The following is a 24,876-nucleotide window of genomic DNA, read 5'->3' as shown; positions in this document are numbered from 1 at the left end:
CTTAAATCAAAGAGGAATTTGCTTGCAGCATCAATTCTGAGTCTTAAAAAAGCAGCGCATTAGCATCAACAACGGGATTAATTAGGCTTCCCTGGAAACTGTTCAAACAAAGGATTGCACAGTTCTCCAGGAAGGTCGGGCTTCTTCATTCTCTTCTGCAGCAGTTCAACAGCTATCACCTCTGTGCAGGCCCTCGTGCTGCTGCTGGCACAGCTCAGGTGTGCAATGCTATCCCAGATCTCTAGCTTCCAGGGGAGGGTTCTGCACGGCCAGGCTTCTCACTGGAGTAGCAGACAGAGGTCCCGTGTCCTAGGGCCGGGGGGCTAATGGAAAGATCAAGGACTCTGAAGTCCAGTAGAAGCTCTGCCACTCACCTCTCTGGCCTTCATTGTCCTCCTCTGTAAAATGGGTGTGATATTCTCCACAGAAGAGTAAGATTGGCATAAAGGTTGAAAGAAGTAATGTCAGTGGCAAACTTCAATCACTGGCATATAACTGTCTCAATCTCACCAAAGTGGTGTACCTCTTTTGCTATTAATTACTTAATATTTTCTTTTAATCAATATATTTTAGGAGGAAAGGCTATATATAGTCTTACTTTAAGTAGAAAAAAACAAGATTTTTAAATTATACAACCAAAAACTTATTTTTTTTTCTTTTAGTTTTTGCTTGTTTGTTTGTTTTTTAGTTCCTCTCCCTGTCCCCCTCCTCAGCCTACTTCCTCCCACCCAGAGTCTCCCCACTGTCTCTGGGCAGAGCGATCTCCTCACCATCTTAAAAGTCCCATACCACCTGGTAAGCTGAGGTTTGTGTACACTGAAAGGATGATCTGGAGGAAGACACATCCTCTCGTACCTGAGTCCCAGTTCATCATGGGAGGCCCTGGAAGCCACACCACAGCTGTCTCACAACTCAGGTGCCCTGAAGGAGACCACGCTGGTCTATTTTTCCCAGTGTTATTCCACGTGGACCACAGTATTTTTCCCTTTGGAATTCCTATATTTGGCTTACTGGAACACTAGCTATTTTGTTTTTAAACTAGTGTATTGAAGGGGAGCAGAATACACCACCCCAAGGTATGCAGATTTGGCATATTGATTATTTTAAATTAAAGTTACTTGAGAAACAACTGGTATAAGAAGGACACTCTGACCCTCCTTTTCCCCCTGAAAGCAGGAGATAAATCTCCCATGTGAAAGGTGCCCTCCCTGTACCAGGAGAGTAGAAGGCATCCTTATCACCAGAGATAGGGAATTTAGGGCCAAGAAAGCTATATAAGCTATATAAACCTATAAGCCAACTTTGTTACTTGTTTTTTTTTTTTTTTTTTGACTGCACCACGCAGCATGCAGGGTCTTAGTTCCCAGACCAGGGATTGAACCTGTGCCCCCTGCAGTGGAAACACGGAGTCTTAACCACTGGACCGCCAGGGAATTCCCAACTTTGTCACTTCTTTACCAATTTACTACCAAGCCCAAACCCCTTTGTTCTATCAATTCTTCACACATTTATTGTTTCTTTGTCTAAAAGGTATAGAAGTTTCCTGCTCTGGTCACTTCTTTCAGTCTCAAATTTTTATGGGATTCCCATACATATGAAATTAAATTTGTTTTTCTCCTGTTAATATTTTATGTCAATTTAAGTCATAGACCAGTCAAAGAAATTAAAAGGGAAGACGGGAACAAATTTTCCACCCCTACAGTATTATCAGTTGAAGATTTTTTGGTTACAAGTGACAGAAAAATTCTTCTTGGATGCACTTAAGTAAAAATAGAAATTTATCAGCTCACATAACTAAATAGTCTAGAGCCTTCAGGCAAGGTTTGATCCAGGGCTAAAATCATGTGACTAGGATTGGCTTCTCTCTTCATTTATTAGCCCTGTTTTCTGCAGTGTGGCTTCTTTCTCTGAAGGTTCTCCCGCTATGGTCACAAATAAGTAATTTGAGCTCTCGTGTGTCCAGGTTCAAAGCCAGCAGAATTATGTGAGCCTCACTGAGTAGTCTTCTTAGCAAATCCTGGAATCTGTTCTGACTCGCACCGGAATCAATCAGTCACTGTCACCAGGGGATATGGCACTTTGATTACTCAGTCCTGTGTCAGTCAACTCCACCAGAAACACACAGACCGAACGTGGAACAGGAGGTGGCCCCATAGAGGGAAACTACAGGATGGTTACAAGAAGAATGAATAGATGTTGGGGGCAGACGCCACACATATTCAGGCTACCAGTGAGTATTATGTTCAGCTGCTATAACAGGAAAGCAAAAAATGGCTTTAGAGATAGAGGTATGGTTCTCTCTCACAGAAAACAAATATGGGGTGGGTATGCAAACCTGGTGGTGTGATGTCATTAAGAACTTGCATGTAGCTTCTATTCTCAAAGTTACATCCTGGTCCTAGGTGGATGCTGTAGGTATAGCCTGTTATCCTGAGTTGGCAGTAGGAGGAAGCAGACATTGGGGGGCAACAGGAGGCCAAAAGGCTCCCTTCTCGACTGAGTTAACAGCCACTCATGTCTCATGACCATACCTACTTCCAAGATAAGGAAGGCTGGATAAACGTCATCATTCTTTCAAGTAACTAAAAATCAGGATTCTATAACTTACTGAAATCCTTTTAAATATGTTACTTCTGGCTGGAGCTTAGCATCTGAGACACATTTCAGGTATGTTTCACTTGCCTTTCCCTTGAAAGCAATAGCCGTGACCTTCTGCATGCCACCTGCGCCCTTTGTCTTATTTGATGTTTGATGCCCACAGAGTCCAGGGGGCAGGCATCACTGCTGCCACATGGGACAGGTGAGAAAACCAGGTTCAAAGAGGTGAAGTAACTTGTGCCCATCACACCATCACACTGAGCGAGGGTAAGTACGGGATCCGGGATTCGAACTCCCATCTCCTCATTCCACTAGTCCTATTTGGTCATCCCCGAAGGCACCCCCTCTGAGAAGCGAGATCAATTAGAGCCCTCCCTAACCAACCCCACTCCCCGCGCCTAGCATCCAGCCTTGAGCTGAGCTCCATAAACGTGCTGATGACTGACCAGGCAATGGCAAGTTTGCAGGGTAGGGAGTAGGTGGTGGTGGTGGTGATTTGAATGTGAATGAAAGCACACACTAATCGATTCTCCTGAGCAATTAATTCTTACATCAGACATTGTGTATCAGAATGGATCTGCTCGTTTAATACAGAGCTCAGCGCTCTCCGGCAGCAAAATCACATTGCAGCCAGCATCTCTGAAGCTCAGAGTGATGATTTCTTGTGAAGCAAATAGCTCCCCACTTTCATCTACAGCATATGCTAAACGTGCCTTTAAACTGAGGTGGTACTGGGGGCCCGGTCCCTCACATTTGCCCCCCATGTGTTTATTTGCATGACTCACTGCTTTTAGGTATTTTTACTTTGAAGGTTTTTAGATACACACTGCACCCACAGGCTGTTCCCAGGGCCTTCCCAGGGGCTGTCAGGTCCTGCACAGCCTACCTGCCTGGCGTCTGAAGGCCCCGGCTTTCAGAAGATTTCAAATTTGATATGGCTTTTAAAGCCTGGCTGTGGATTTTATCCTTTTTCATTTTTCCAGGATGGCAAACAGCTGAGTCAGTATGTGGAGCCATACACAATCTGTCCCTTGAAGCGTATTTCTCCAGATCCTGTATCTTCACCCTTCCTGTCTTTGGTCCTTTGTCTCCCCCCTCCTTGTCCACAAAATGAACTCCTGTGTTCAACTCCAGACCTTTACATTCAGCACCCCTCCGCCATGTAATCCTGGGTTCCGATCCACTCCACTCTCCTCCAGAGCAAAACCCAGCTAGCTGCTTCCTCCAGTTCTGGGATTTTTTTCCTCCAGGCTCTGCCATCCTTGACCTTGAAGCTTCTTTCTCTCCTCCAACTTCTGCCCTGTGGCTTTCGCTCAAATGCCCACCTCTGCCTGGCACCCTGGCCCCAGTGCTGCCCCAGGCCCTGCTTCCCTGGGGTAGGGGAGGGTGGGCCACCAGCTCCCCCGGGGGCATTTCGTCTGGATGGTGGAGAAGGAGGCCTGCATAAGAATTTGAACCGGTAGAAATAAAAGCAAACGTGCTCTCAAAGTAACTTGTAGTTCCCACAATTCACAGGCAAAGGCCCAAGGCAGTGACTGGTTTATTTTGGAGTTTAAGTCAAAGCAAGCCCAGAACCTTCTCTGAGGAGCTACGTTTCTCTACATCACGGAGCCACAGAACCAGGAGTGTGCTGTGGGCAGCCAGGAGGTAGGGATGAGGAGTCTAGGGAGAGAGAAGGTTCCAGCCACATGGGGGCAGGCTGGGTTTTAGGGAGAATATGGCCCCAGGAGACGCGGGGCTGCTGGAGGAATGTTTAAGGGCAGCGACTGGATTACTGGTTCCTGATCTTACATCCCAGGCCCTCCTTTGTGACCACGCTCCCTGCCCCAAACCTTCAGGACAAGTCTGTGAGCACACCAGTCAGTATTAGAGGGCTGGGGGCAGGAGGAGGGACAACAGCCTCGGGCAGGGAAGCTAATGGGGGTCACTAATCCTGCTGGGAGCAGGAATGGCATAAGGGACATAGGAGAATGTAAGATGTCCTCCGGAATTCTCAGCAGGAGTCCCCAAAGTGTGTGATGGGGGCTCAAACCAATGTACTGGCCATTAAGTGTGGCCCTCGACGAGGAGGGCCAGCTGGGTTCTTCGTTTTTAGTGGGAAATCTGCCAAAACAGGGGCTGCGCTCGGTTCTGCCTCTCCAGGGTCTTCCTGGCGCTGCTCCCGGGAGCCTCGGAGGTTCCGATGCGCTGCTGTCTTGGGAAGGCGCATCCAGGGGGCGAAGGTAACTAGAAATTGCTGGCAGGGCATCTCCGGAATCCAGGGGCTGGTGTCTATCCCTGTCTCTGGCACTGCCAGGGTGTGTACCCAAAGCAACACAGTTCCCAGGTGTTCAGTTCGACCTAAAAAGGCGGAGGAAAGGAGTCCATCTCAGCGTGGGTGTGGGGTGATGAACACAGCTCGGCCGCTGCCCGCCCCCGGTGAGAAAGTCTTCAGGGACTACAGAGGAGACGGGGAGAGCTGTGAGTCAGGTTGGGTGTAGATGCTGCCCCCACTTCTGTCAGTTGGGCTGTAGCCCGAGCAGCCACATACCTGTCTGTCGCGGTTTCCTCATCCGGAAGAGGAGGTGGTGATACCTGCCCCATAGGCATGCAGGAGGGGATGCAGGTGAAGAGCTGATACAGGGGTGAGTCCCTTAGGTATTGCTGTTGTCACTGGGGCTCCAGTGCCATCAGCAGGACCCCAGCCAGTGATGGGCATGAAGCCCTGTGCCCAGCCCTGAGGAGCGGAAGCTGCTAGAGTTAAGGATGATGTCAGAGCCCAGCCAGCTGACCCCACTTCAAGGCAGGCCCTGGAGCCGGGAATCCAGTGCCATCAGCAAACCAGGCAATCCTCCAGGGAGAGGGGCGGCTGTAAAGTAAAGGTTCTGAGAACACAGAACCCACCCTCAGCCCAGACCCAGGCCTCCAGCTGTCCTGCCTGCCTCAATGGCTAGTGAGCAGTGAGGCCGAGTTCCAGAAGGTCTGCATGTCTCTCCTACTGAGGGCAGGGATGCCATAGACAGTCTGCAGTTGGGAAGGGGTGGACACATCCTGGGCTGGCCCACTGCTCCCGGCTCCTGCTCTTGTGGCCTTGCTTTTCCACCAGGAGACACTAGCCCACCCCATGCACGAGGCATCAGAGGATAAGCATGGACTTGGGAGTGAGATGGGTCTGGGGCAAACCCTGACTCTGCCACCCCCTGCCAGCTGGCTATGGGACCTTAAACCTTCACCTCCCCTTTCTGAGTATCCCTTCAGTCATCTGAAAGTTGAAGGAGATGTTGCTTAAAAAGGCATGTGAACTGGTGTTCTTCCCATGGCAACAGGTAGCCTCTCTGGGTTCCAAGCTTATCTAGTCCCTGCCAGCAGCACCTGCCCTATCAAATACTGTGGTGGTCTCACTTACTCCCAAGAGAAGGGTTAACCCAGGAGTAGCTCTGTCCTCTGACCTCTCCTTGAGAGCAGGGGATGGGGAGGAGAGTTGGGTCCTTCCTGAGTGCCCAGGAGGGGGCCTCAGGCCCTGAGGTGAGAGAGGCTTGGTACCCCATTCATCACTGCAGAAGGCTCAGTTCTCTCAACCAGGTTTGGAAAGACGTGGGGTCCTGGCAGGGCAGACAGGACAGTGGATGAGGAGGCAGGAGCTGGGGTTAGGATCTAGGGCCGATTTTGTCTACAGAGCAGAGCAGTTAAGAAGATGATGGTGTTAGAGCCGGGCCAACCTTGCTCAGCTCTGCCCCTCATTGGCTGTGTGGCCCTGAGCCTCACCCAAACTGGTGACCTTGTAATGGCAATGAAAATCTGCCATGGATCCCAGACTCTGAGACAGTGACTGGTACCTGGTAAGTCCTAAGGATAGAAAGCCACCCCAAACTGACTTGACAAAAACCAAAATGACTTATTGGGCCTATAATTTAAAAATCTGGAGTTAACACCTTCAGGCACTACTTGATCCAGGGGCTCAAACACCCGCAGTGTGGCTCCCATCACAGCAGCAAGACGTCTACAGCTGCTTCTGCACTCACTTTCTCATACCCTCTTGTTTCTAAGTCCAGGAGGAAAGGTGTACATCCTTCCTCCAGGGGCCATAAGTACAGCCCTTGGGTTTGCCCTGACCCAATTTGATGGCTTTGGTCCAAGACTCAAGGATGGGTCCCCAAATTAGAATCAGGAACTGTTACCTCCAGTAGGGTCCATGGCCACGGGACAGGCGTATGATGACCCATTATTCCACAATGATGAGAGTCAATTAAAAGTATTTGTCTCCCAGAGCCTGATCCCTATGTGGCCTTGACGTCCAAGAAGATTCCCCTATCCCCCTAGAGACTTAGCCTCACTCTGGGGGTGCAGGAGGCCTTTGTCCCTGTTCCTCAAGTCCCCTGGCAGTCTTCACCCCAATTATAAACCAAGCACCCCATCATGCAGTGGAATCACAACTAATGAAAATCTGCTGTGTTCAGCATGGAAATGGCCCCATTCTTGGGAGACACTGAATGGGAGTTTGTCTTCTTAACCACAGAAATCCAATTATCTTCTCTCCAGAAAGTGCATGTACAGAGACCACTTTCTCTAATTAATTGGTTCTCTTGCCTGTACTGGGCCTTTCAGGGGGCCTGAGATGAGAGCTCTGTCTGGGCGGCTGATCGGGGACATGAGGTGAAGGCCGCCCAAGGCCTTCCATTAGCTGAGCTCAGCGAAGCAGCAGTCCCAGGTCAGCTTTGTGGAGACGGCCTCCTGCTCTCCGCTCTGAAACACGTGTTGCCAGCACTCGCGGGCGGAGGCCCTGTCTTCCCCTTTTTTCTTACATTATCCTAAGACCTGGAAAAACGTCTGCACACTGGAGTTGACGGGCTGGTTGTAAAGGTGAAGTTACTGGCTTATTGCCATTGCCTGGCTCATGGGTACACTCACTCATCTGTCCCTTATGCTCTTGCCAGCCCCTCCCCAGCCCTTCCCTAATTTCAGCTAAGCCTTCTTCAGAGTTCTTTGGAAACGACTTCATGTCTGCTCTTGGAGCCGCCCAGGGTAGATGCTACAGCTACCCTGGTGCTAGGGGCACCCCTGCTGACCATCTTGGCATGGGCACCAGCGTGGCTATGGTGGGTTGCATACTGGCCCCCAAAGTTATCCACGTCCTTGGAATCTGTATGTTGCCTTACATGGCGAAAGGGACTTTGCAGATGTGGTTAAGTTAAGGATCTTGAGTTGGGGAGATTACCTGGATAATCCCGGGGGACCTGCTGTAATCACAGGGCCCTTATAAGAGGGAGGCAGGATCAGCATCGCTAATCATCAGTGAAAATGTAAATCAAAAGCACAATGAGATATCATCTCACATCTGTCAGAACGGCTATCATCTAAAAGAACACAAATAACAAACGTTGGCAAGGATGTGAAGAAAAGAGAACCCTTGTACACTGTTGGTGTGAATGTAAATTGGGGCAGCCACTGTGGAAAACAGTATGAAGGTTCCTCAAGAAACTAAAAATAGAACTACCATATGACCCAGCAATTTCACTCCTGGGTATATATCCAAAAAAAAAACAAAGACACTAATTCAAAAAGATACATGCACCCCAATGTTCATAGCAATGTTATTTACAATTGCTGAGATAGGGAAGCAACCTAAAAGTCCATCGACGGATGAATGGATCAAGAAGATGTGGTATACATAAACAGTGGAATACTACTCAGCTATAAAAAAGAATGAAATTTTGCCATTTGCAGCAACAGGGATGGACTTGGAGGGCATTATGCTAAGTGAAATAAGTCAGGCAGAGAAAGACAAATACTGTATGATATCCCTTGTATGTGGAATCTAAAAAATACAACAAACTAGTGAGTATAACAAAAAAGAAGCAGACTCACAGATATGGAGAACAGTGGTTACCAGTAGGGGTGGGGAGGGTCACTGTAGGGGTCGGGGAGTGGGAGGCACAAACTAGTAAGATCTGCTCAGGGATGTATCGTACAACACGGGGAATATAGCCAATATTTTGTAATAACTGTAAATGGAAAGTAACCTTTAAAAATTGTATAAAAACATTTAAAAATTTTATAAATAAATAAATAAGAGGGAGGCAGGAGATGAGAGTGGGGAGAAGGTGATGAAAAAATGGAAGCAGAGATTAGAGTAACGTGATTATAGAGCCACAGCCTCTAGAAGCCAGAAGAGGCAAGGAGAATGGATTGTCGCCTGAGGCTTCCAGAAGGAACAGCCCAGCCAGCACGTTGATGTTAGCCGGTAAGACTGATTTTGGGCTTCTGATCTCCAGAACTGTAAGAGGATACATTCATGCTGTTTTAAGCCACTACATTTGTGGTCGCCTGTTACAGCAGTGTTAGGAAACTAATACCCTGACTGGCTCTGCCTGTTTTGGAAAGTGGTGATGGCGGGGAGGGGATACGGGGAGAACGGCTTGCATCCCTTTGAGTAGCACCTGATGATGGGGGCTCCCAAAGCAGTGTTTCGAAACTTAGGTGAAGCAGTGTTTTCAGTTTTTATGTTTGAAATCAGAGAGGGTGTGGCCAGGAATTGGGCTGAGCTGCCCTCCTGGAACATGGCATTCTCTTCCACGACGACTGTGTCCCCCTGTGTCAGTGAGTGCCACCTGGCACTGTCTGATATATTGTCTCTAAGCGGTTCTTCTGCCCCTGTCCTGGACAAGGATCTCAAAATAACCATAGGAGCAAGGTTTGTCATATCAAGGAAACACTGCTCTTGGATGTAAAGAGAGTGTATTCCATGGATATCAGGGAGACTGGGTTCAGCTCCCTACACTTGGCAGAGAGGAGCACATAGCAGCAGAAGATAAGAAACAAGGCCCATTATATGCGATCGAGACTCCCAGAATCTCCTCTACTCAGCCAAACATTCTTGATCAGATTTGAATAATGATTCTAACATTTACTGAGCACCTGGTAAATGCCAGATGCCACGTGCTTGATGTGCAAGACCTCATTTAATCCTCACAATAAACATAAAAGGAAAGTACTATTATTCTTCCCATTTTGTAGATGAGGACATAATAGTTAAAGTTCGCCTTGCTAGAAAGTGGCAGGACCAGGATACAGATGCAGTTCTTTCTAATTCCAAACCTTCTGTGGAATGTGCTGTCTTGCTCTGTCCTAGAGTAGATTCTTTGTCCTTGCCTGCCAGCCCTCTTTTGCTGCTACTTGAAAGTCAGGGGATAGTGGACTTCACGACCACATCCTCACATGCTCGTAGTTGAAGAGAGGATCGTAATGCCTGGAGAAACACATGGGTGAAGGCAGTACACCATTTCACTAAGAACTCACAGACTCTCTAAGGCTGGGCTTGCTAATCAGGGCTTCCAAACCTCCAGCTGCTGGTCAGTTTGGCCCAGAGATGTATTATTTCTTTCCATGCAATGTCTGTGCTTCCCTTGCTTGCTTGTTTGTTTTTTAATTGGAATTACTGTATTTCTTTTTTGTTTGTTTTTCTGTTTTCTCATTTTAGTATCCCTGAAATCAAGGTGCATCTTAAGGTCACTGTTGTGACACATAAGCCGTGACACATCATCGCCTGTTATTGCTTCATCAAAACTTGCAGAACGGGTGTTAGCAGCTTGCAAAAGATCCCGGAGGCAACAGTAGAGCAGGCACAGAGGATGATATCGTGTGGAAGAAAGCAGATTCCGATGATGCTGGTGTAGAAGCGACACAAAGCAGTCAGATTTCAAGTGGGAAGATGTTTTAGGGGAACTTTAACCGATTAATTTTGCATGAGATTTCCTTCTCAGACCTGCACAAACTCGATGTGTGATAAAGATTCTGTGTCTATATAAGTCTAAAATAGCTCTTTCTATATGTATAAAATAAATCTTTAAGTGATAAGAAAGGCCCGTGTCATAGTTTAATTAGCAAATTTTGTTTTCTTAGTGGTACATAAAATAATGGTGCAACTTACAAGGAATGAGGTCTTAAATTTGACGAGATATGGCCTTTGCCCCCACCCCCAAAACAAATCTGTCTCTTGAGCTTTCATCCAAAAAAATCAGAAAGTCTAATAATGCAGGGCCTTTATGTCTGCATAGCAGTCATTAGCTAGAGAGCTGAGAGGCAGTTCCCCCTTTTGAATGGGGTATATTACACTCCAGTTTGCCCCAGTCTCCACCACTCTCTACTACTTTACCCTAGACCCTCTTCAATCATTCTAGTTATTATCTGGCCTCTGTGAGCATTTAGGTCTGTCAGCCCTGAAAAGATAGGTTCAGTGTTGTCTGGCTGGGGAACTATGATCCATATATGGTCCCAGCAGCAAAGATTAGCCTCTGATTATTTCTTTAGATGTACTTCGGGGAAGGGGAGAAAAATTCAGGCCCACGAGCGGCTACAGAACAGCACTCAAGAGGGTTCCTTGGAATTCACCTTTCCGTGGCAGCATCCCAGAATCCCATCCTGTTTCATTGTTACCCCACTAGCGGGCTTCCCAGCCAAATGGGCAGGCAGTGATCTCCAGCCACTAAATGCCTGTCACACCTGTCCTGTGAGTGTCAGAGAGACATCCAGGCGTGGCTGAGACTGAGCAGAGGACCAACCTAGCCTCTGGCTGAAATCTCTGTTTCCCAAGCATCTACTCATTCACTTGCAAATTTCTGCTGAGCGCTGCTAGTGTCAGGCAGCAGGCAGGGCAATGGGATGTGAAAATGCAACACACTGTCTACGGAGGAGATGCAGGCAAAGAAAATGATATTTCATGGGGGAAGTGTCCTAAGACAAGGAGACAAGTGACAGGAAAAGTAAGTGTGATTATTTCTATTTTAGGACATCAGAGAAAAGCTACCAGGAAGTGCTTTCTAAACAGGTTTTTAAAATATGCATACCTGTCTAGGGACAAAAAGGAAAAGGCCTTCCAGACTACGGAGGGAGGCAGGAGGTAATTTAGTGTGATGGAGGAGGGGTGCCCGGAGACCATGCTGGAGAGGTTGGTGGGTCTGCCCTGTGTAAAACATTTGAAGCAAGCCTGGAGTTTGGGCCTTATCCTGCCTGCCAGAGTCCTTGAAGGGTTTTAATAGCTGGGGCGGAAGAGCACAGTGGGAATCAAATTCAGAGGCAGGGTACAGGGTGGATTTGGAGAAAGAATAGAGGCAGAAAACAGTTTGGAGGCTGATAAAACAGTTCCAGTGAGAAGGGTGGGAGCCTGAGGTGAGGCGGTGACAGGAAGGGTCCCAAGGAAGGAACATATTCAAGAATATTAATCTCTACCTTAATTCAAGTCTTAGGATCAGATTATTTTGGGAGAGTGTTTAAGATATGATAACATTTGTGGTGCTGATAAATCCCCCAATCTCAGTGTCTTACATTTATCTCTAATTTATAAGAAATCCAGTTGGTGACTGTACTCCATGTAGTCATTCAGGGACTCAGACTCTTTTCTTCCTTTCTTTCTTTCTTCCTTTCTTCCTCCCTCCTTTCCTTCCTTCCTTCTTTTTTCTTTCTTTCTTTTTCTTTCTTTTTTTTTTGAGGCTCTTCCATCTCCAAGGCCCTCAGAGTCCTTCTATTCCAATAAGTGAATGGGAAAAAAGGAGAAAGGGTTCCCACATCTGAGATGTTTCCTGCTGGACCAGGCCTAGCCGTGATGACATCACTCTAACCACATCCCACTGGCTACGAGTCAGTCACATGACCATACGTAGCTGCAAGGGAGCCTGGGAAGTGTGTCTAAGCTGTGTGCCCAGGAGGAATGGGGACTCAGAACATTGCCACTCCCTCAGAAGATGAGGAAGGAGAATCTCTAATAACTCCCCAGTCTCTAAATTGAACAACCACATAAATAGTGACTGCATTAACCCATGAGAGGATGACCAAAGGGAAGATGGACAGTCAGAACTGCACATTGTGAGTTCAAAGAGCCAGTGGATATTTGGGTAGGACTGGATGTACAGGTTGTTAGTTCAAGATCAGTCTGAGCCAGAGTGACACCTCGTGAGCCTGCAAAAGGAGTTAAGTCTTACTGGTCTCTGCTCTCAACCCTGAGAGACACCCACCTAAGGGTGGTCACTGGGCAAATGGAGCACATCCAATCTGGTTCCATCATCCCTGAACTCTTCACAATTTTCCCAGCCAAACAGAAGTCTCCATAATAAATGACAAATAATAAACTGTTACAATAGTGTGGATCAGGTCTCATTTATCTCAGAATTTTCCAAGAAGAGAGAACAAGGAGGGCCAAAAGTCCAGAAACGCTCCAGCCATCCTTCCCTCTTCTATCCATTTTCTCATTTTCCTCCTTCCTAAAGCTACTGTACACACGGGAGTCACTGGGCCCCCTGGTTCCCTCAGTTCATTAAACTCACAATGAACATCAGAGATGCCAAGAGCTGCAGTCTGATAAAGAAGAAAAGGGGTCTGATTTCATCCTGGAAGACAAAGGGAAGCCCAGGGCTTCCGGCGGTCAGAGCCTATGAGGTGCTGGTCCATCCCTGCTCCAAGGAGACACAATCCAATCCAAGACACAGATGTCACAGCTCCAGGTCCTCTTTCCTTAATGACTTGTATGTCAATCCCCTCCTCTGCAACAGTCCAATAGGGTCACATTCCGGGACAGGGTCCTATCTGTCCTCTGTCCCTCACTAGAATAGTTCTGCCCGAATCCTGTGCTTCAAATCCTCCAGCGTGGGGAGCACCTCCTCTGCTCTGGGCCTTGTGTGGACACTGAGGCACAAGACACACACCTCCTCAAGGAAGCCACAGTCTACAGACGGAGGCCCAGATGAGGAGGATGAAGATGAGGATGGTGGCAATAATGATGCAGTTCCTGTTCGAGGTGAGAGAAGGTGTTTTTTGGTACCCGGGTTGGTACCCAGGTAGCATTAGAACAGAGGTCCAGGAACACCTCAATCCAGTCCTGCTGTCACCTCCCCACCTGCAGGCTTCTAAAGCAAGAGAGCCATGTGCATGGAGCAAGAACTAAGCGGGAAGCAAGAAATGCTTAATTAACTGGGCAACCCTCTGATACCAAGCTCCCATGACCCACTTCCCTGAGAACAGAGCTTTCTGGTAAAAGCTGGGCTGAAACATGCAGCTTAGGTTGGAGAACTTAATAAACCTCTTCTTACCCAACAGACCACCCGCTTCCAAATCTAAGTCCTGGGCCAGCATGAGCTGGGGATGCTTCAAAGAGGAAATGAGGGCCAGGAGGCCCCCGAGCACATTCACCCACACAGCCTCCTGGGGGACAGGGGCAGCGGGAGGTGGGGAGAGGAGCGTCAGGCCCTGGGAGCCAGGCTCACCTGTCTGACAGCCGAAAGCCACAAAGTGCGGTGCCCTGCGTGCTGATCTTGGGGGGCAAAGTGCCCCTCAGCTCCAGGGAGGGCTCCGGCTCTCAGGGACCAGCAGGTCTGCCTCTCTTCCAGGAGCTGGAAAGTGGTTGGGGGCAGGAGTGGTGCCTGGGCAGGCAACTGGGAAGAGTTCCTTAGCTTTTGCCCTGTGTCTTCCGGTGTGTGCTGTGGGCTGGTACTCAGGCCAGAGCCCTCAGAGATGCCGTGACCTCGCCAGCGTTACACAGTGGCTAAATTGTGAAGAAGAATTCAGGCTCCAGCAAATCAAAGCCCCTCCTCCGCGTGCGTCATAGCAGCACAGTAAAGTGCTGGGCAAGGCGCTTCGGAGGAAAATGTAACGTGCAGGCAGTTCAGCTCAGAAGGGGAGACGCAGGCAGAGCCATTTGCACCAGATCTCCTAAATGGGAACAAAAGCAAGAGCGTTCCTGGGGGAGGAACCCCAGACAAGGGCGGGGAGTCAGGGCATGTCCTCCAACAGCAAGCCTCTCCGAGTGGGGACACACGCGGTGTCTGGGACCCACCCCCGAGCCTGGAGGGGGACCCCAAAGGCAAGCCAGGCCCTGGTTGCTGTGCTAGGGAGTTTCCACTCTATTCTGCAGGTGCTGGGGAACTATGTCAGAGGCTGACCGGGAGCCAAGCTAAGTTGTCGCACCTGTGAGAGTAGCAGTGTAGAGGATGCGGGAGGCTGCAGGAGCGCTGATGGACCGGGAAGGGTCCAAAGCAAGGGCCGTGGCAGTGGGGACGGAGAGGTTGGCCAGTGTGAGGAGCCCTTTAGAGGACTAGCCAGACGAGGTGACTGATTAGATGGCAGGTTGGCAAGTAGAGGGAAAGAGGGGGAGAAAGGAGGACCCTGGGACCATAGCTCCGAGTCCCTGGATGGTAACACATGAAGACAAGACTCAAAGAGAAGGAAGGAGGACTGGGTAGAGGGGGAGACAATGAGTGGGCGTGTTTAGAATCGCCCAATACTTGCTGAAAGGGGACTGGATTTCATCAACTCTAGGACACGTGTTCTCTTACATTTCAGCATCGCTGAAACTGGAAGGCATCTTACCACTGCTGTGTCCAGAAAGCCATAGTTCCATACGTGTCCATCATTCAGCTGGCAGCATTTTCTCTTTCCTAGTATGGTCTCCAAAATGTGTTTCCACAGCCGATGACATCTTAGACTGTACGAAGTGGAGTGATGAGCTGGGGGGGTGGCTGTGGGAGACAATGAGCCTAGAACACTGCCCTGGACACTCCGCTGCTTTGTGGCACTTGTCACCTTGAGCACCAATTCCCTGTCCTCCTAGGACTCAGCGCCCTTATCTCTAAAGGGGGGCCAGTAACTGGTGCGAGAGCTTTGCTCACAGTGCCAGGAGCTGTCCTGGGCTCCCTGGTCAAGCTCAGGTGGTTTGGGGTTAACGCTGCTCTGGGATTAAACCGTTTTACAGTCAGTTCTGCCTCGGCCAGCTGTATGTATTCTCTGATCCAGAAAAAAGCCACCTGACAACCCAAATGTCCATCAACTGATGCTGGATTAAAACCAAGTGCATCCATACAATGGAAAATTATTTGGCCGTAAAAAGGAATGGAGTCCTGCCACCCGTGACAACATGGATGAACCTTGAAAACATTGTGCTAAGTGAAAGAAGCCAGGCACAAAGGACTGCATATGGCATAATTCCATTTACATAAGATGTCCAGAATAGGCAACTCGAGAGAGACAGAGAGTACATGAGCAGAAGCGGGGTTGCCAGGGGCTGGGAGGTTTGGTGAGTGGTAGCTAATGGATGCAGGGTTTCTTTTGAAGGTGACGAAAACGTTCTAAAATCGATAGTGGTGAATATAGTAAAAGCCATTGAATTTTACACTTTCAATGGGTGAACTATATTTCAATAAACTGTTTCTAAAAAGCTACTCTGCCTCTGTTTTAGAGCATTTCCCTTTCTTTCCAAGTGGCAATTAAGTCTTGTGAAATTCTAGGTGTTTACCTGATCCTTGGACTTGGGACCTGGGAAAGGGGGCCCTGAGGCAGGGTGGACCTGAAGGCCGCAGTGTGGGGCTGGTGAGGTGACATGGGGACGCGTCCAAGCCATCACCTCCAGGATGAAGGCTCTGTCTCTCCTGACCACGCCCTCGCCCTGTACCCACTCCACACTTCCCATCCCCTTGGGGAGCTGTGACTGGGCTGAAATGGAGGACTAGCTGCAGACTGTCACAGAGGGGCAAGAAATGTTTTGGGAACATTTCTGGTTCAGAAGGTCTGGCCTCGGGCAGGGTGTTCTGGCTATATTGAGGCATGAGTGTGGGTCTGGCTTTGAATCTTGGATCTCCACTTTCTGTGTGACCTTGGATCACTTACTCAAGCTCTCTGTGTCTCAGCCTTCCCTCTGTAGCAGGGGGACAGGAATCCTGTCTTCCTCCAAGGTTTTTACAAACCCTGATAAGCCTGGAAGGAGAGAATGGGCCTTGGACACAAAATGTAAGGAGGCGTTTGCTCTCACCATGTGCACACAATGAGTGCTCCTTAGATTTGGTACCCGGGGCCCCTCACTGGCCTCCCCCTGGTCTTGGTCATGTTTACAAAGGTTGATTGAAACAAGAGCTTTGCCCAGTGCCTGCCAACAGTGAAGGTCACATAGCAATTGTCATAAATGGACTCTCTTAAGATTCTGAGGGATGGACTTTCTTTTTCACTGTGTTTTCTTCTAAGCTACTCCGTGATTCCAAAGTGTTATTAGAAAAGTGGGTCCTGGCCAAGGTTACCATGACACCTGCCTTACCCTATATGACGTACCCTGCAGGGCCAGTGGGGAGGGGTGGGGTCTGGTTGGCTGCGGAGCTGGCCACAGAGGCGATGCCCACCCACCTGCCTTTCCTCTCATCATCCCTCTTCTTCCCTCCCTTTCCCTCTTTCCCATCTGAAGTCCTCTGATACTGGACCAACACCATCTCTTTGCCTACCAAGCCCATCCCATCACTTCCCTCTGACCCCTCCCTCCTATGGGGATATACTATTCTCTGAGATATTTACACTTTTGAAACTTTTTAAGCAGAGTGGGGAACAATGCTCAAACTGGAGCCAAAATGCCCTGGGGAACAGGAGCAAACACTCCAGCGATGAATAGCCTGGGAATCACAGCATTGCCGGCAGTCCACACACCCCTCGGAAGTTTGAAGACGCCGATGGGGAGGTAGGGGCTCCCTTTGAGTGCCGTCATGAAGAACGCCAAGGGACATCACTCTGGTTCTTTCCTCCACTCTCCACTTCTCTTCCTCTCAACCTTCCTTGATACCATCTTAAGTATCATTTCATATGTTTTATTTATTTGTTCATTCATTCTTTTTCAATAAGCTCATCGCATGCATTATGTCATTCAACTCTTCCAATCGTCTTCCAAGGTTGAAGTTATCCCCACTTTACAGGCAAGGAAACTGAGGTTTAGAGATGAAAGAGATGCAATTCATGACTCCAAGAAATCCAAATGTTAATAGAGGAGGTGAACACACCAGTATCCTCATATGGATGTAGCAGAAGAAATGACATTTTCCCAGCGTGTTCATTTGGGCTATCTCATAGCCAGATCTTTTTTTTTTTTTTTTTTTTGGTAATCTTTTGGCCATGCTGCACAGCATGTGGGATCTTAGCTCCCCGACCAGGGATCAAACCTGCCCCCCTGCATTGGCAGCAAGGAGTCTTAACGACTGGACCACCAGGGAATTCCCCTCATAACCAGATCTTTATTAGCATCCCTATTTTATGGATAGGGAAATAAAGCCCCAGGAGATTTTAAGAGATATATATTTGGTTACCAAGCAAGTTAGTGTATACTTGGAGTAGAACCAGAGTCTGGTGAGTTTTCCTGAAGTTGTCAGAGGTGAAGACAGCATTTTATCTACAGGAAATACTGACTGCACTTTGGACACAGTGTTGTCATGACTACACCAAGCATCCGAGAAGAGTAATGTGGTCCCTCTTTCCTGGCACTCACTGACCACAAGAGCACGGAGCAGGCATCGTGTTTTGCTCTGCCTGTACATTCAGGGCCCCCTCTGCTGGGAAGAGCACCTCCATTTTCTTTTTCAAAAATTCCTTCCCCTTTCTCAGTCCTTGGGCTTTGGGTGAACTTGACTTCTTTCCTGAATCAAGGAGTGGGTGTATGATCAGGTGTGGCTAAACAGAGCATCCTATCTCCTGGTCCCATGATTGGCTCAGGGATGGGCATGCAAACTGCCAGAATCCATGAAATGCAATTTCATGATCCTTTCGGATGCAGTTCTCACCACCACAAAAGGAAACCCGCTGAAATTGGAGTTACTGTACAAGGCGGTGGCACCAGGAGAAGAAGCTGGACGCTGAAGACATCATTCAAACCCTGGAAATGTCCCTTACAGGAGCCAAGAAGCCCCTTTTTCTACCTATGCCAGTTGTAGTCGGGTGCCCATCCTTTGAAAAGCAAAGACTCCAGACAAGCACAGAAGGATTAGGTACACAGAGTTGTGACAGATATTAGATCTGAGCAGGATAGATCAAGGGATGTGGGAACTCAGAGAAGGGCGAAGTGGAGAACCATCCAGGATGGGAAGATCTGAGGGGAACCTTGAAAGGAGAAGGATGGTGCTGTGTGCCATCACCAGAGAAATCATCAAAAGCAAATCCACCTGCCATAGTGTGGTGCCCGTGGAGATCTCCTACCTCATCTCGCCCCCTCCACCTCCTCAGGCTCCATCATTAAGGTCCATGGTACAGGCTGCCTCTGTGCTGAAGAGACCCCCTCGCCCAACTCCTTATAGTCTCAACTCAAAGCCATTTCCAGGGCTGGCATATCCATTAAGCACAGAAGGCATGGAGCCTTAAAAGTATCACGCGCCCACAAAATGTTTTCATTTCACAAAACATGATCTACATATTAAAATATTATTCAGCCATAAAAAAGAAGGAAATCCTGGGACATCCCTGGCAGTCCCAATGCAGGGGACAGAGGTTCGATCCCCGTGCGGCATGGCAAAAAAAGAGAAAAAGAAGGAAATCCTGCTGTTTGCAACATTGATGGACCTGGAGAGCATTATGCAAAGTGAAATAAACCAGACAAAGACAAAGAAAAATTCACAGAAACAGAAAATAGAATGATGGTTGTCAGGGCCTGAGGGGAGGGGGAAATGGATAGATGTCAGTTCAAAGGGTACAAACTTTCAGTTATAAGAAGCCTAAGTTCTGAGGATCTCATGTACCACGTGGTGATTATAGTTAATAATACAGTATTGTACACTTGAAAGTTGCTGAGAGTAGATCTTAAACTTTCTCACCACCAAAAAAACCCCCCAAAAACCTGAGTTAACTATGTTAACTATGTGAGGTGGTGGATGTGCTAATTATCTTGATCTTGGTAATCATTCCACAATGCATATCAAATAATCACGTTGCACACTTTAAATAAATGCAATTATATTTATCAATTATTCCACAGTAAAGTTGGGAGGAAAAAAAGGTTTCATTTTAATTTATTTTAAAATAAGAACAAAATTGATATGATAATGGATATATAATTATGAATCCATTCTGAATTATATTGATTTTTATACCAACATACCAATGCAGTCCAAAAAAATTATATATATATATTTTTTTTCCTTCTTTTTTTTTTTTTTAAATGGAGGAAGGGGCCCTGCAAGGTAAATGTGCCTAGGGCCATGAAAGTCAGGATGTGGGCCTGTCCATTTCCCACAAGGAAAACTTTCCTGGTGTCCTTGACTGCAGAAATTTTTTCCATTCTTCTTCAGATGTTTATGATTGTTTTAATAAATTTTTAAATGTTTACATTTATTTTTATAATTGCTTGTCATCTCCCCTGCCAGTCTACACACTCTGTGAGTACAGGAATTGTCAGCATCTTATACGTTGCTGTGGTTGAATGAATGAATGAATTTTATTAATTTTTGTCCTGAAACATGTCTGTCCTTCTGCAGCTTTGCATCCCTTAAGCATCAAGACCTCCTCTAGCCTCCAGCCTGGGGGATTGCAGTTTCCCGTATAGTCACCTAGGGAGGAACTGATCTGTTAGGTAAAGCCAGCTGTTGGTGGTGTCAGTTTCAATTCCATTTCTCTCATTCTATCTTCATATTACTGAGGCATAAGGGATTAGGGTGTAACTTTAGGCAGATCTATTTACATTTGGGAATAACATTTGCATGGGTTTCACCCTCACTCACTTATTGAAAATGACACCTTCAAGGTTTATCACCTGGAGATTTGCCTAACCGTCAAGTTATTTCTCTTGATGTGCATTTGTGAAGTCCTTGTAACTTTGGTTGGTTTGTTCATCCATTCATTTATTTAATAAATATTTATTAACACCTATTCTGTGGGGGCAGTAGACCTTATTCAAGATGGTGAGTGCTGATTGGAACAGAGCAAGGGCCTTACAGATATCTTTTTCTCCCTACCCCTTCCATCTTACCGCCCATGGAGAATTTCTACTGACACCTCTTCCCCATACCATCTGCAGCCTCATAGAATTTCCCTTTCCTCCTGAACTTCTCTGAAAACTCAAAAATCTTCTCCCTCCGTTAAGCAGAATAATTCACTTCTCTCCAGCTCCTGCTTCATCTAACAGCATCCATTTCACTTCAATCCAGTTCTTGCTTCATTTAAAAGAATCCATTCTTTTTCTTTTTCTTTTTCTTTCTTTTTCTTTTCCTTTGAAAGCAGTTTTCAATATAAACAACAACAACAACAGAAGTTTTGTTACATAATGATTTGGAGTCTCAGGACTTCCTTTTAATATCCTCTTTGTGCATTTTTGCTTTCAAGAGAAATGCTATAGGAAAGAAAAATTTCTCAGTGACTTTATCTGCATACATTCCAGGTACCTAAAACCAAAAGACTGGAGTGATTATCAAAGGAAAGAGGAGACTGTCCTTTCTGGAGGGTTTGGACCATTGGATCTGGGAGAGTATTGGGGGGCAAGAGTACAGCCATTAACAATACAGAGAACTGAGTGCCTTGCCTAACTGAACTGTTTATGTCAGCTTCAGGAGAGGCATGTAACCTAGCATCTTACATCCCTACCTCTCAGAATGGTTTCAATCTCACAAGCTCGGGGTTGCAAGTTGCCTGCCAGCAATACTCTGGGTCATGTGCTTCTATATTCAAACCTAGTAGTAAAAAAAGAAAACCTGCCTTACTAATTAATGTGAACATATGATCTAAACTAGAGCCATGTTGGGTTATGTGCCCATCCTTGAACCTATCACTGTGGCCAGGCTTCAGCTAATAGGGGCTCAACCTCAGAGCTGTGGGTGGAGTCGATCCCACATAACTTCAACAGCTGGAAAATTCACGTACACTTGGGAAGGGGGATTGGCATAGCATGCAATCTACAGATATCCACTGAAAGTCTCTTCTGTTAGCAAGATCTGAGGTCATTTCAGAGGAAGACCACACCAGGACTTACACTTTGAAGTGTATGTAGGATTTCGAAACATAGAAAATGGAGGGACGAGGGAGGAAGAGGCTTAGGAAAGCATTCCACGTAGAGAGAATGACAAATCCGGAGGTACAGAGGTGAGAAAGCCAAAATCCTTGGGGTGAAGGAAGCAGAAGATCCAACAAGTCTGATCAAAACTGATGGGGACATAAGATCCCAAGGAAGAGGAATGGGAGGGGCTGCAGATATCTCAATGAGAGCCCCGAACAGCTGGCTAAGGAGGTGGACTTTCTCTTGAGGGCAAGGGGGAGTCACAGAGGCATTTTGTGCAGGGCAGCAGCAAAGTCAGATCTGTGTTTAGGAAGACCGCCTGGATGGGGCTGTGTGGAGGATGGACAGTAGTGGGAGAGACCAGAGGCAGCGAGGAGGTTACGGGCCTGGGTGGTAAAGTCCACCCTTGGGGTGATAAACCCAATGTTTTCTTGTTCCAGCTGTCGGTCAGAGGTGCTGCACTGGGTACAGGAAGCTTCCAACAAGTGTCAAATCCTTCCGAGAGTCACAAGCAGAGTAGTTCCTGGCATCAAAACTGGCTACACCCTTTGAGCTCTCTGAGCCTCAGTTTACTCATTTGCAAAGTGGGGATAATATTCTCCACCTTGCGGCTTTAGGGTTCTTCATGTTAATCCTCAAGAAATGTTAGGCCTGATCAATGGACTTCCCTTAACCTCCTCTCACCAAAGCCAAGCTACTCATTTTGTACAACATAAGGAAGCAAATCCTCGCTGGGTCAGGTAAAGAAAAATGACTCATCAGGGTCCAGGATTTTGTACAAAGTGCAATTAATTATCCAATCTACCCTCCCAGTAGTCTGTGAGGAAGGTTTTATCATTGATATCTGCATCTTTCAGGTGAGGAGCTTGAGATCTAGAGAGAAGTACTTGCCCCAGTTCCCCCAGCATAGAAAGCAGCAGAGCCAGGATGGGGGTCCCACCCCTGACCGAGGGTCCCCAGAATTCACCAGCATGGGCCTCAGATCCTGTAGCAACAAGTTACATTGATCTGTAGAGATGAGCGAATCCAGCCAGACCAGACCAAGACCTGCTGGGGAGAAAAGATCTTAGCTGAATCACACCACACAGTGCCCCCTCCTGGGTGTCAAAGAGATTGCAGCCGACCTTCTAATTGTTCCTAACAGCCCCTGTGCTGTCTTCCATCCCTAGACCCCAGCAGGCTGATCACCCGGAGAAATCGCCCTTCCTAGGTGGGCTTGGGGTAGGGTGTGTATCTTTCCCTCCCAGTTTGTATGTGGTTTTAATGCTTTCTCCTTGTTTTTCCCAGTGTGATGTGTTTAAGGAACAAGAGCCTGGCTTCCAGTGGCAGCCTCTACCACTTAGTAGTTCTGAGATTTTGGACAATCACATTCCCTCCCCCCAACCTGTTTACTCATCTATAAAATAGAAATATTGATCCTCCGTCACAGAGTCAGTAGGTATTGCATGAGACAATATCTGTAAAGTGGCCAGCACATGGCCTAGCTCATCCTGGTGGTACTGGGGAGAGAAATGCACTACTGTAAAAAAAGATGCTGAAACAGTCACTGTCTTAAAGAACACAGGAGTTTGTTTCTCTTTCCAGAATGGTCCTGAAATGACTGAGCAGCTCTGCTTCTGTAACATAATCCAGGGACGAGGTCACTGGCACTCTGGGTGGTTAACTGTGTGACTGGAGCTAAGACCCCACCTTCTCTGGGTACCAGCCAAGTGGAAGGTGAAGGAGAGCACGGAGCAGGCATCCTCAATGCCTTAAGACCGCCAAATACAAACACCCAGCAGGGCTGGGCACAGAGACTCTGGGGCAGCCATGTACCCAGTTCCAACTCTATTACTCGAGAAGAAGAGAATGAATTTTGATCAACAGTAATCTAGACCTTCCATATTAGTTTCCAATAGTTGCTCTTATTTTCAAGATGTTCTTCTCCAAGACAAATCAGTAGAGTTCCATGGTCCAGCAGAAGGATCACAAAGATACTCTTTCTTTAGACAAGCAAAAATTTTAGTCTGGAGTCATTGGTTATCTTTAGCTATTAACATTTTCTGTTCCCTAACTGATGGCCCCGTAAGCTTCTTGTAGCTTCTGTTGGGAGCTTATATCCAATCATCTTCATGAAAGGATGAAAATGAGAAATCTCAACAGTAGATCCTTTGAAAATAAAAATTAGGGTCCAACTCTCAGGTGAAAGTTAATATACAAGCTAAGTTAATACACAGCCTGAGATAAAAACTGAAGTTAGTTCACCAGGGAGCTGGTGCAATGGGAGGAAGGCCTAGGGTTTGGGGTCGGGCAGGACTCAGTTCCCAGAGGGAGCCATCAGCAAGGATCAAGAGGGTCCGTTCCCTGGGGGTCTCTCTCTTCTGCAGGATCCACATCCAGAACTCATGTTAAGAGTCCCAGGAATCTCCCTACCCTGGCAAGACTCCACCACTCCTCAGTGCTGACAGCCTCCATCTGCCAACTTTGGGACCGTCAGGGACTAATATCATTACACCTCTAACCCTGACCACGTTAGGCGCCTGTGGTCCTCGCCAGTGCAGGCTGTTCTCGCTCACACCCCTCAAGCCTCTGCATCTGGAGGCTGGTAGATGTCCTCCTTGTTCCTCATGACCTTATGTCCTCTTGCCCAGGAACTGCCCAGCTTTCCCACCACGTCACTAGACTACAGCACCCAGTACCCATCTCCCAGTGTTGCACCATCTACATCTCTTACCACCTGTATCACTTGCTGTCCCTTTGCTCAACATCTCTTCTGTCATAACCTTTAGTGATTTCAAAGCCCATGTAGGCAATCCTAGGACACCCTGGTCTCGTGTCCTTGACCTGAGATCCCCTCCGCTAGCTCGTGATTTACTCTCTCTCAGCAGCTTGCTCCCAGGCCCACACCTCGTCCATAGCATCACCAGTCACTGTAACCACCCCTCCAAAATTTCAGCTGCAAGCATTTCATCTTCCTCACCCACCCCTGACCTCTCCACTCACTCCCTCCAGGACCCCAGACCCAACAATTCTCCAGCCCATGGGGTCTATAGCCTTAGCAACTTTCCATTGTGCCTGACCCCTGGATGTCCCCTCTTCCCTCTGCCTCAATGTCATGGTCAATCTTTATAGTCCTTCTTTGACAACATTCTCACCTTCCTTGATCTGAGATCTGCGGCTTATTTCCAGGTGGTGGCATCTTCAAAATGAATCGGAAAGCAAAGAAACTGCCTGGATTTCATCATCGGGTTGACTCCATAATAAAAGCATTTGTTCTTTGGGGAACTGTATCAGTTTCCTACAGCTGCTGGATGAAGGACCACAAACTTAGTGGCTCAGAACAACATAAATATGTTCTCTTCCAGCGGCAGAAGTCTGAAATTGGTCACACTCCGCTAAAGTCCAAGTGTCAAGAGGACTGGTTCCTTCTGGAGAGTCTGAGGGGAGAGTGTGTTGTTTCTTTGCCTTTTCCGGCTTCTAGTGGCTGCCTGCATTCCTCGGCTGGTGGCTCCTCCCTCCATCTTCACAGTGCATCTTCCAACCTCTGCTTCCAGCAT

Source organism: Eubalaena glacialis, chromosome 4 (genome assembly GCF_028564815.1).
Source record: "Eubalaena glacialis isolate mEubGla1 chromosome 4, mEubGla1.1.hap2.+ XY, whole genome shotgun sequence".
NCBI lineage: Eukaryota > Metazoa > Chordata > Mammalia > Artiodactyla > Balaenidae > Eubalaena > Eubalaena glacialis.
This window is presented reverse-complemented; position numbering follows the sequence as displayed.